This window comes from Leptonychotes weddellii, unplaced genomic scaffold (assembly GCF_054177405.1).
Source record: "Leptonychotes weddellii isolate Sample4059 unplaced genomic scaffold, ASM5417740v2 HiC_scaffold_116, whole genome shotgun sequence".
Classification (NCBI taxonomy): domain Eukaryota; kingdom Metazoa; phylum Chordata; class Mammalia; order Carnivora; family Phocidae; genus Leptonychotes; species Leptonychotes weddellii.
In genome coordinates, this window is record NW_027693930.1 from 10,744 (window position 1) to 21,751 (window position 11,008).

The 11,008-nt window shown below is 36.0% G+C and overlaps 1 long non-coding RNA gene across 1 annotated transcript; it reads left to right on the forward strand.

Moving 5' to 3' along the window:
* The first annotated feature begins 1,386 nt into the window (after positions 1-1,386).
* On the forward strand, positions 1,387-8,989 carry LOC145718170 (uncharacterized). The gene is made up of 3 exons (XR_014141622.1): positions 1,387-5,792; positions 5,882-5,914; positions 6,343-8,989. It is a non-coding gene; the product is annotated as an uncharacterized LOC145718170 (long non-coding RNA).
* Positions 8,990-11,008: the final 2,019 nt, after the last annotated feature.

An 11,008-nucleotide genomic window follows, 5' to 3' on the forward strand; every position in this document is an offset into this window, starting at 1 on the left:
GGAGAAGACTTAAGAATCATAGGAATCCATGGAGGAGAGTAAGATCCCAGCCTTCTCTGGTGTCACCTCAGTGCGTTAACTGATTTTCTTCTGGCCAACTACCCTCATCACCCAGTCCAGAGGGACTAACACCACATGTAAACTAGCTCAAGTCGGTTTTTTTCTTTTTCACCAATAAAAGTTTTTTTTTTTTTTTTAAAGATTTTATTCATTTATTTGAGAGAGAATGAGATAGAGCATGAGAGGGGGGAGGGTCAGCGGGAGAAGCAGACTCCCTGCCGAGCAGGGAGCCCGGGACTCGATCCAGGGACTCCAGGATCATGACCTGAGCCGAAGGCAGTCGCTTAACCAACTGAGCCACCCAGGCGCCCACCAATAAAAGTTTAAAGTAAATTTCGATGCAAAAGTTTGTGAAATAGATACAATGTTCTCCCTCCTCCAACCCTTGACACCAAGAAACATTCCCTGCTTTGTCTTACATACGACAGCATAGGGTAGGTGGAGCTGGGGTATTGTTCCCCAAAGGGGACGTTAGTCCCAAGTCAATCCCCAATACACCCAATTCTCCTGGAAATCATTAAGATTTCTACATTGATGAGTTTTGCCTTTCTGTGTCTGATTAATCTCTTGCTGGGCATTAAACATTTTAGTAGAGCTAAATTTAAGTCTTACTTCCTGAGTATCACTGGGCTACCCTTCTCTCTTAGGTGAAAACCTTAAATTTGTTTAGGTCCAGGGCTTACCTGTCCTTTTCTGTTACTTTTGGCCCTCTTTGCAAAATAATAATAAAATTTCTCATGCATTTTTCATAGCCACAGAGCCAAGATCAAAAACTGTGAGCTCTAAAAGTTTGGGGATTCTATGAACCATGTGAAACAGGTATTTTTGTACAAAACCGAGGGCAGAAAAGATTCCAAAAAGATCAGATTAAGGATGAGAGAAATCTATAATAAGGTTTCATTTTTCTTGAGAACTCCAAGGGGGAAGTTAATATTTAAGGGAAAATACTAAACGTATTGAGAAAAGAAGTTAACTTGAAGAAAATTCTCCCATGTTTAAAGGATTTCAGGAGAAGTCTAATTGAATGTTTGTAAGAATGGCTAAAAACAGTTCTAAACTACCAAAAATTATTTTTTGAAGTTTCATAACATTTATTTTCTGGCTAATGGGATAATTAAAATGTCAACCAAAAATGGGTACAGTTCAATTATAGTCACACACTATGCAATTAAAAATGCCTCACAGCAAAATAAACTTGTTATTATTATGGGGGGCCTTTTTATTAGATTAAGAAAACTATTGTCAGGTTTGATTGAGGTGATACAGTAATGTCACCTTCATTCCCATAAATCAAATAAGGAGCCTGGAAAGTGAACTTTTAAAAACATTTAAAAATTTTCAGCCTGGGGGCGCCTGGGTGGCTCAGTCAGTTAAGCGTCTGCCTTCGGCTCAGGTCATGATCCCAGGGTCCTGGGATCGAGCCCCGCATCGGGCTCCCTGCTCAGTGGGAAGCCTGCTTCTCCCTCTCCCACTCCCCCTGCTCGTGTTCCCTCTCTTGCCGTGTCTCTCTCTATCAAATAAATAAAATCTTTAAAAAAAAAAATTTTCAGCCTGAAGGAAAATAAAGGCATATTCTATTGCTTTAGCAATCTTAGAATGGTAATTACCCTCCCAATAGGTGAGTGACTAGGAACATTTGGCAGACCACAGGAGTTTAATGCTTATAAAATGACCTTTTCTTCAGTTTAATAGCAGGTGTGTAGTGTTGGTTACCTCATTTTCACTCTCATTAGGCAGAAAGTACAGTGATGTTAGATTATTCAAAACTAATCTCCAGATTTTTCTGTCCTCTGCATTGGTAGATTCATAGGTAATATTCATTAAATTTTTAATTAGCATTTATATATAACACAGAAAAGAAATATTAAATAAAAACATATATATCTTGATTTAAGCGGTAGTTTCATGTCTGATATGATGTGCCAAAACCTTTATTTCCATTATATTTTTAATGCACATGTGAAACTTGGAAAGAATTATGCGGTGATTTCTTTCAGAAAACAAATAAGAACCTGCCTGGTAATTATTACCTCAATTTGCCTAGTTGCTTAGGAAATAACCTAGGAGCCATCCTTCATTTTTCATATCTGACATTCAATTCATTATCAAATATTATTCATTCTGTTTTAAAAATGTAACCCTCGGGGAGCCTGGGTGGCTCAGTCTGTTAAGTTGTCTGCCTTTGGCTCAGGTCATGATCCCAGGGTCCTGGGATGGAGCCTTGAGTCAGTCTCCCTGCTCAGCGGGGAACCTGCTTGAATCTCCCTCTGAAACTCCCCCCGCCCCAGCTCATGCTCTCTTTCTCTCAAAAATAAATAAAATCTTAAAAATAAATAAATAAAATAAATAAAAATTTAACCCTCAACCGACCTCTACTGACCATGTCCTCTACTGCTGATCTAAACCAACATTTTATCTAGCTCTGGACCCCTCAGGAGCCTCCTACCTCCATTTTTGCCCCTACATTCTGTTTTGCACTCAGCAGTCATAACCGTCCTGTAAAATTAAAGCACATAAGGTCATTCTGCTGTTTACAAATCTGCCATAGCTTCTCACCACACATAGAATAAAATTCAGCATCCTCCCTGTGGCCTACAAGGCCTCTGCGCTCAGGCCTTTGGCTTTTTCTCAGACTCTTTCCAACTCTTTCCAGACTCAGGGTCTTCCACCCAGATCATTTCCCCTCAGGCCTTTCCATGTCTGCCACTTTATTTCCTTCTGGGAGTTCGTTGCTTCCTGGAACAAACCAGGCTGTCTCCCAGCTTAAGTCCTGTATATTGGCTCTTTCTGTGTTAAAAGCTCTCTTTCTCCAGATATTTCCATGCTTCACAGCATTTCCCCTGAGGGCTATCTGGTCATCCTATCTAATATTGCCAATTCCTCCCAGTCCCAGCCCTCCTGATCTTCTGTGTCACCTTCTGTGTTTTCCTATAGCACATTGTCATCTTTTAAAATACCACATAATTTAATTATTCCCCATCTCTATTCATTATTTGTCTTCCCCTGCAAGATGTGAGCTCTCTGAGGCAAGGATTTTTCTGTGTCTTTTTTTGTTGTTGATTTTTGTATCCCACATGCCTAGAACAATGTCTGGCATATAGTAGCCCCAAAATAAATATTGTTGAATGGATGAATGAATGATTTAGACTTAGCTGTATGGCAGTGTGTCAGAGCATAATGCAGATTTAAAGAAGAAATTTAAATTAAAATTAATAAGCATCATGGCAATAGTCTCATAATAGCTTAAAAATCTTCTATCTTCAGGAAATAATAAAATACAGTACTATCTATTGTTATTGAATCCAGTTGTTGATCCAAAAGAATTTTTTAAAGGCAAAATATACGATTGGAGAGATTATTTGAGTAATTCAAGCAAAACACTGATGTTATTTCTATCATTCCATGTTAGTAGATAACTCTCTACTTTCAAATTAATATCAACATATTTTTGGTAATTCAGTCTTTTTGTAGTTAATTATAGCAACTTTTTTACATTTTTCTCTATTTTTCCTTAGTAAATGAGTACATCCAAAAGATATTTTATGGATCCTTTTACTCCTTGATATTCTGTTTTCACATAGTTTAGGTCTATTTTTCTCAAAAATTGGAAATCTTTTCATTAGTTTATTTGTACCCTTTTCTTCTTCCTTAAAAATTATTAAGACGTGGAGCGCCTGGGTAACTGAGTTGGTTAAAGTTCAGGTCATGATCTCAGGGTCCTGGGATTCAGTCCCATGTTGTCGGCGGGGGGGTTCCCTGTTCAGTGGGGAGTTTGCTTCTCCTTCTCCCTCTGCCCCTCTCCCTGCTTGTGCTCTCTTTTTCTCTCTCTCAAATAAATAAATAAAATCTTTAGAAAAAAATTTTTAAGACATAGCTGATTTAAAAAAAAGGTGTTCTTCCATATACATGCTAATAGTAATTATTAAATTAAATAATTTAATTAAAGTAATTAAATAAATAATTAAAATTAAAATAATAGTAATTATTAAAATGAATTAATAAAGGAAAAATGCCACATAACTTGAAATAATTATATAAAAACTTTCAAGAGCTTTTAAATAAATTATTTAATAGTATTACCCACATTTGTACTGGGAATTATTCTGTTTTTTTATAAATAATCTTATGTAATACCTTCTATTTATCCACTGCACAGTAGACTTTTATTTGATTGATTTGGTTTCAGTAAATAAAGCATATTAGTCAAATATCATCTTTGATATCTATGTCTATCTAGTGAGTTATACGGCAAAAAAAAAAAAAAAAGAAAAAAGAAAATGTCCCAAAATGTTGCAGAAGTCTAGAAAGTATTATATGGTTCTTGGTGAAGACCAGTGAGAGAGACAGCTACTTTTCCACGAGGATTAATTTATCTCTTCTTTTTTTGAAATTACATTTCCAAGTTTTAGCTGGGTGCATAGTCACTCAGCAAGGGCCAGCAAGACTCACTTGCATCCAGATTTGGCCCTATGACAAATTTATACCTGAAGAAAGGTGAGCCAAAATAATATGTGGCTATTTTAAGTCATGTCCTTAAAAGGAATAGATATATACTAAACTTGGTTTTCACTCCTTCCCCACTGCATTATGAATATGTTGGAAGATCTCGAGAAACCACAATGGGTGTAGAAATCCTACCAGTCCTGAATTGCAAGCCTCCAGACTGTTCAAGGTTTTCTGTCTTACGTTGAAGCTTTTATTTCAGGATCATTTTTTTAAAGATTTTGTTTATTTATTTGAGAGAGAGAGAGAGAGAGAGAAGAGAGGGCATGAGTGGGGGGAGGGGCAGAGGGAGAAGCAGACTTCTTGCTGAGCATGGAGCTCAAAGACACAGGGCTCAATCCCAGGACTCCAGGATCATGACTTGAGTGGAAGGCAGACACTTAACTGACTGAGCCGCCCAGGTGCCCCAGGGATCATTTTGTTATAGTAGTACAGATTTAACTAGTAAGACCAGCGAATACAAGACAAAACTTATAAAAAAACAAATGTGCATTCAGGATTTTCATACAGAAAAGACAAAATCAATTTTTGAAATTTTAGGATTTGGAGAACTTTGAAGATATTACTCTGTTGCTTCCTAGCATCTAATGTAGTCAATGAGAAGCCAGTAACAGTGCTGGGGGACCCAAGATGAGTCCATTGTTTCTCAACTCTAGAACATTTTCCTTCATTATTTCTTTAATAACCCCCGCTCCCCCATCTCTTTTCATTGTTTCTGGGCTTTCTGAATTTGCTTTTAACGTCTCCTACATTTTTTCTCATATTTCTGTTTATTGTTTTCCCTCAAACTCCTGAACTCTAGGGTAGCCAGCAGTAAACATATTGAAAAATAGCCCTTCATTTGAAATCTGAACTCTCATTGTGCGAGGAGTAAGGAGGGACTATAAGTGCTCTCTATTTTTTTCAATGTGCTTTGAAGTGAGTCTCATCACTTTCCACAGACTTATTGTTGCTTGTTTCTTACAAGTTAGAGTTTTAATGGCCAGCCGCTTTAATGTGCCACCTCACTAGAATAGTGAAGATAATAATAAAACTGGAAATAATAGCTGGGATTTAGTGAACATTTACTGTGTGACTGGCCTGATTATAAGAATTTTGCATCTATTATTCATTTAAGACTTCCCTGAGGTATTTGTCATTATTTCCCTTTACAGATGAGGCAAATGGGGCAAGGAGATGTGAAAGGACTCACCCCAAGTCACATAGCTAACAGCAGGTTGAGCTGAGAGGTAACCCTTCCAGGTCACATGCCCTAAAGGTTTTAATTTCTAGTAAATGAATAAAATAGTATATGTTTATCTTTTGTATTTTTCCACAGAACCATGCTGGATATTTGAGTTCACTGCTTCAGGTAAGTAGAGTTTTGCAAGAAAAAAGTATTGCCTGTGTTTATCTTTGGAGCCCTGTAGGAATCCTTTGAACATTTTATTGGCATATGTTTTAAATAGTTCTACTGCTGAGGAACTTCCTTTGTTTATTTCTCACTCATGACTTCTGTCCATCTCCTTAAGCCTGCTTCTGACCTTTATCTTTTCTTCAAGCTGTAAGAAAACAAGAGGTATTTCAAATTAGCCCTGAATTTCTCATTTGGCTGAGCTATACCAGAGACAATGGGCTGATAGAGAATAAGCAAAAGGGATTGTATTTGATCTGGGGATTGTTTAATTAAGAGTTCTTTTTGGAAACTGCCCCAGAAGATGTTAAATTGATTTGGGAAGCTAGGAGGAAGTGTGAGAAGGATACAAAATTAATTTTAACTATCTCTTTTCCTATCTTCAGAGACTATTGAGTTACTAAATTATTGCCGAAGTGTGTCAATATTAAATGATGCTTCAGAAACCAGTGTCACCAGAAAGTATATAGAATTATGATGCCTCTAATCCTGGAAGTAGAGATATAATTGGAAAAATTTTATCCAATGTGTTTGAAATTCATAAAGTTGTTTCAAGTCACTTGATATTTTAAAAAGTAACTTTCTTTGATTCTTCTACAGAGTTAAAGATTAAAGTTCATATTTTACCATAAATATTACTCTGTTTTTGTTCATTGGTATTGGTTGTAGTAGTTCTGTCAATTCTATAAATTAATATTCTCAAATTCTATCTAATTCTCCTTTCTTTGCAAGGGATTTGTTGACTTATGTCTAAGACCACTTTTTTTTGCCTTCACTGAAAACAGTAAACATATTACCGAGAAACAGATGGAAAATTATTACAAGATTCTTAGCTAGATCCTTCATGAATCTCCTACTTTCCATCCCCATTTGTTTACATTTTGTGGGGGAAACATTAAGCAATTGTAACATTCATCAGATCACTTCATACTGATGGATGAGACAAACTTTCAGAAAAGCCAGCTGGGAAAAAAAAAAAAAAAGGAATTAAAAAATGGTTTAATGGAAATGTACTGAAGAAGTAGGGAAATATTAGAATGTCAGTGAAAGGGAAATTATTATGAAGTGTCACAAACTATTAATTTTGAAACATTACATTTAGGCACTTTCTGTTTTGTTATTGGTGTGAGAAACCCATTCAGTGGAGATATAAAATTTAAAAGCCAAATTGGACACTTTGAAAATCAGATCCAAGTGTTTGTGTGAATATGTGTCTGTGTGTTTTGGGAGAAGTTGTAAAGAATACTTTCAATCACATGATCTCCATTTTAATTTTATCCACATGACCTGGGATCCTACAGGGACCCCTTAAGAAGAGAGAAGTAGGTTGGTGCAGGTGTCAGAGCAAGATCAAAGGGCAACAGGCTATCTTTTAAAAAAATAAAACAGGAAAATAACAATCTGGAACCAAGTGTTCCAGTGCTTTGATAGTGATACCTAGTGTAATGAAGCTTTTTGTGCATTTGTGATCCATGTTTTATAAAAACTTACAAATATACTTGTATATTAAAAACAGTTACCAATCAGGACATATGAAACAATATGAAAATTGCTATAATTTTAAAAAGAGTTATGATGAGATCTGTTTTCCAGAGCCATAGCTTATTTGTAAGAAATATTATCTGTAGGTGCAATTTATCTTTTTTTGGAGATAAAGATGAGCTAAAACATTGTTCCTGGAGCTTATACTTTGGAGGGGAAGCTGTTATTATGCAACTGATCAAATTAATGAATATATAATTTAAAATGTGATAAGTTTAAAGAAAATTAAAAAAAAAAACCAACTCAGCTCTGGAAAAGTACATAACAGAAAAACTTGACCTAATCTGGAAAAGTAAAGATCCATGAGATCAGACGATTGAGTAAGGGTTAACCAGGTGAAGGTGAGGAGCAACAAGAGAATTCTGTATGGCAGAACCAGTACATTTAAGATCCCTGTGGAGAAAGGAAGCCCGGAAAGAAGAGAGTGGTGAAAAGAGAGGAGGGTGGAAGTGGACGGAAAAAAGCTAGAGAAGTTGGCAAGAACCAGACCACACAAATAATAGGGCCCTGTTTGCCATATTCAGGATTTCAGTCATTATTTTAATACAACAGGAAAAAAAAGTAGATTATAATGGGGCTGTGTAGGGGAAGAAGGATTGCAGGTGTGTTAAGATCAGATTTACATTTTGAAAAAGTTACCTTACCATGGAGAACAAATTGGGCAGGGACTAGAATAAATTTTGGGAGGCCAGTTATTGCAGTAATCCAGGTGAAAGATGAAGACAAATTCGATTAAAAGAGAGGCAGTATAGCTGGAGAGAAATGAATGGAATTTAGAAACAATGCATGAGTTGCCTGAGCTTAGTTCATTCCTTTGATGTGGGAGGTGATGGAATGGGAGGGGTCAAGGATGCTTGACCGCAGGTTAGGTTTTAAGGAATTGGACGGGATGTTGCCATTCACCAAGATAGTGAATACTGTTAAGATTGTCCGGTTTGTGTGGGTAGGATCATGCTTATCCTAAGGTGTACTGACTTTGCAGAACTATTAATAGAGAAATTCACATGGCCTGTTCCATAGGTGCCTGGAGCTTAGGAGATAGAAATTGTGAGATATTAATTTAGAAACCATGGAAATGGGTGCAGTGAGGGCTAGAGAAAGAGCATAGTGTGAGAAGAGAAGGCAATTAAAAGTAAACCAAGATAGCATTTAATGGCTGGATTAAGGATGATGAGATCTCAAAGGTGAAATAGAGGGAAGTATCAAATATGTAGGAAGAAAACAAACGGGGCGCCTGGGTGGCTCAGTCCTTAAGCGTCTGCCTTCAGCTCAGGGCATGATCCCAGGGTCCTGGATCGAGCCCCACATCGGCCTCCCTGCTCCGTAGGAAGCCTGCTTCTCCTCTCCCACTACCCCTGCTCGTGTTCCCTCTCTCGCTGTGTCTCTCTCTGTCAAATAAATAAATAAAATCTTTAAAAAAAAAAAAAAGAAAAGAAAGAATATGGTTTAGGGAGGACAAGGAAAAGAGAACTGAAAGTAACGAGCAGTCAGGACTGCTAATGACTGACTGAGGAATCAAAAAGATCAGGACTAAAATTAGTCATTATAGGGGTGCCTGGCTGGCTCAGTCTGTGGAGCATGGGACTCCAGATCTCAGGGGGCATGAGTTCAAGCCCCATTTTGAGCATAGAGATTACATACATACATAAATATTTAAATAAATTAAAAACATTTAAAAATAAATGTAGGCATTACATTTTGTGACAGGATCATTGTCAATCTTAGGAACATTTTTTTGTTATTATTGTTGTTGGCATATGTTTTTTATATCCATTAAGTAAATATATAGAAGTGGGATTGCTGGTCGTATGTTTAACTTTCTAAGAAATGACAAGACTTTTTCCAATGCACCTGAATCAAACATTCTACCAAAAATATATATGAGAGTTCCAGGTGTCCCACTTCCTCACCAACACCTAGTTGTGTCAGACATTTTAACGTTTTAACAGCTTTTTTGATGTAACATTGATAAACCATAAGTACACACATTGTAAAATCATATTTAAAAATAGGTACCTATGTAAATATTTAAATCATACAATTTAATATTTTGACATAGGTATAACCCCTGTTAAGTCATTACCACAATCAAGATAGTATACATGTCCATCACCCCAAAGATCCCTTTTTGCTGTCCCTCCCTCTCACTACTCCCCCACTCCACCACCCTAGCAACCACTGCTTTCTGTCTCTCTGTGTTAGTCTGTATTCTTTAGAATGCTGTATAAATAGACTGTACTTAAGTGGTAATTCCCATTGTCCTTTTTGTGGTACTATCAATAACAATCTGTGCTAAGATTGTAATCGTTTACAAAATCTGTGTAAAAATTGTATATGAACTAAACTTGGAAGAATTTTCATATTCTTCCTTGATCTACATAATTTTAAGGTATTTTTATGTGGCTTGGATATATTACATATGCATATCTTAGCCAGACACCTCTGGCTATATACATTGGTCTATTATTATTTTGGGAAATTATAAAGCATATTGTAACAAATATTCTTTTAATGGAAATTCATACACATCATGTGAGGTGTAAAGACTTTCACATTTTGCCATCATTAAATTACATTTAAAGCTCTTGAAATACATTGCTAAATTCACTCCAGAGAGACTGAACTAATTTACAGTCTTAGCTAGGGGAGTGCCAAATTATGTATATCCTCATCGACCCTGGGTAGCTATCATTAAAAAAAAAAAAAAAAAGGATTTGTCCACTGGTAAGCAAGAATACTATTGGTGGTGAGACATTTTTATATTATATTTTCAAGTAAAAAACACATTTCAAAATATCATATATGTTATAATATGATTTCATAAAATTTTTTATGAGTATAAATGTGAATAAATATGAGAATATATACATTCAAAATATGTGTCTGTGTGTGATGGACTTTCATATATGTAGATTTGTTTTATTTTTATTTTTATTTATTTATTTATTTTTGCCTTTCAAGCAAGAATTTTACTTTAGGCTAACAAAATAGTCTCAACTGATGAAACAAAAAACACTATTTGAGAGAGGACTGCCAGATAATATATTTAGAAGAAATGATGAGATTAGGAAATCATCCCTTTACAACTTTAATTGATTCAAAATAAGATTATCAATTGTTGCTAACATTAAGTAAATGGTTGGTGGGAAACAGAACATCTTTTTGATACCAAAGGAACACAACACAGTCATGAAGAAAAACAACTTTAGATTCTTTTTTTTTCTCTTCATGAATTTTTTTTTTATTATGTTATATTAATCACCATACATTACATCATTAGTTTTTGATGTAGTGTTCCATGATTCATTGTTTGCATATAACACCCAGTGCTCCATTCAGGACATGCCCTCTTTAATACCCATCACCAGGCTAACACATCCCCCCACCCCCGTCCCCTCTAGAGCCCTCAGTTTGTTTCTCAGAGTCCATAGTCTCTCATGGTTCGTCTCCCCCTCCAATTTCCCCCCCTTCATTTTTCCCTTTCTGCTATCTTCTTTTTTTTTTAATGTA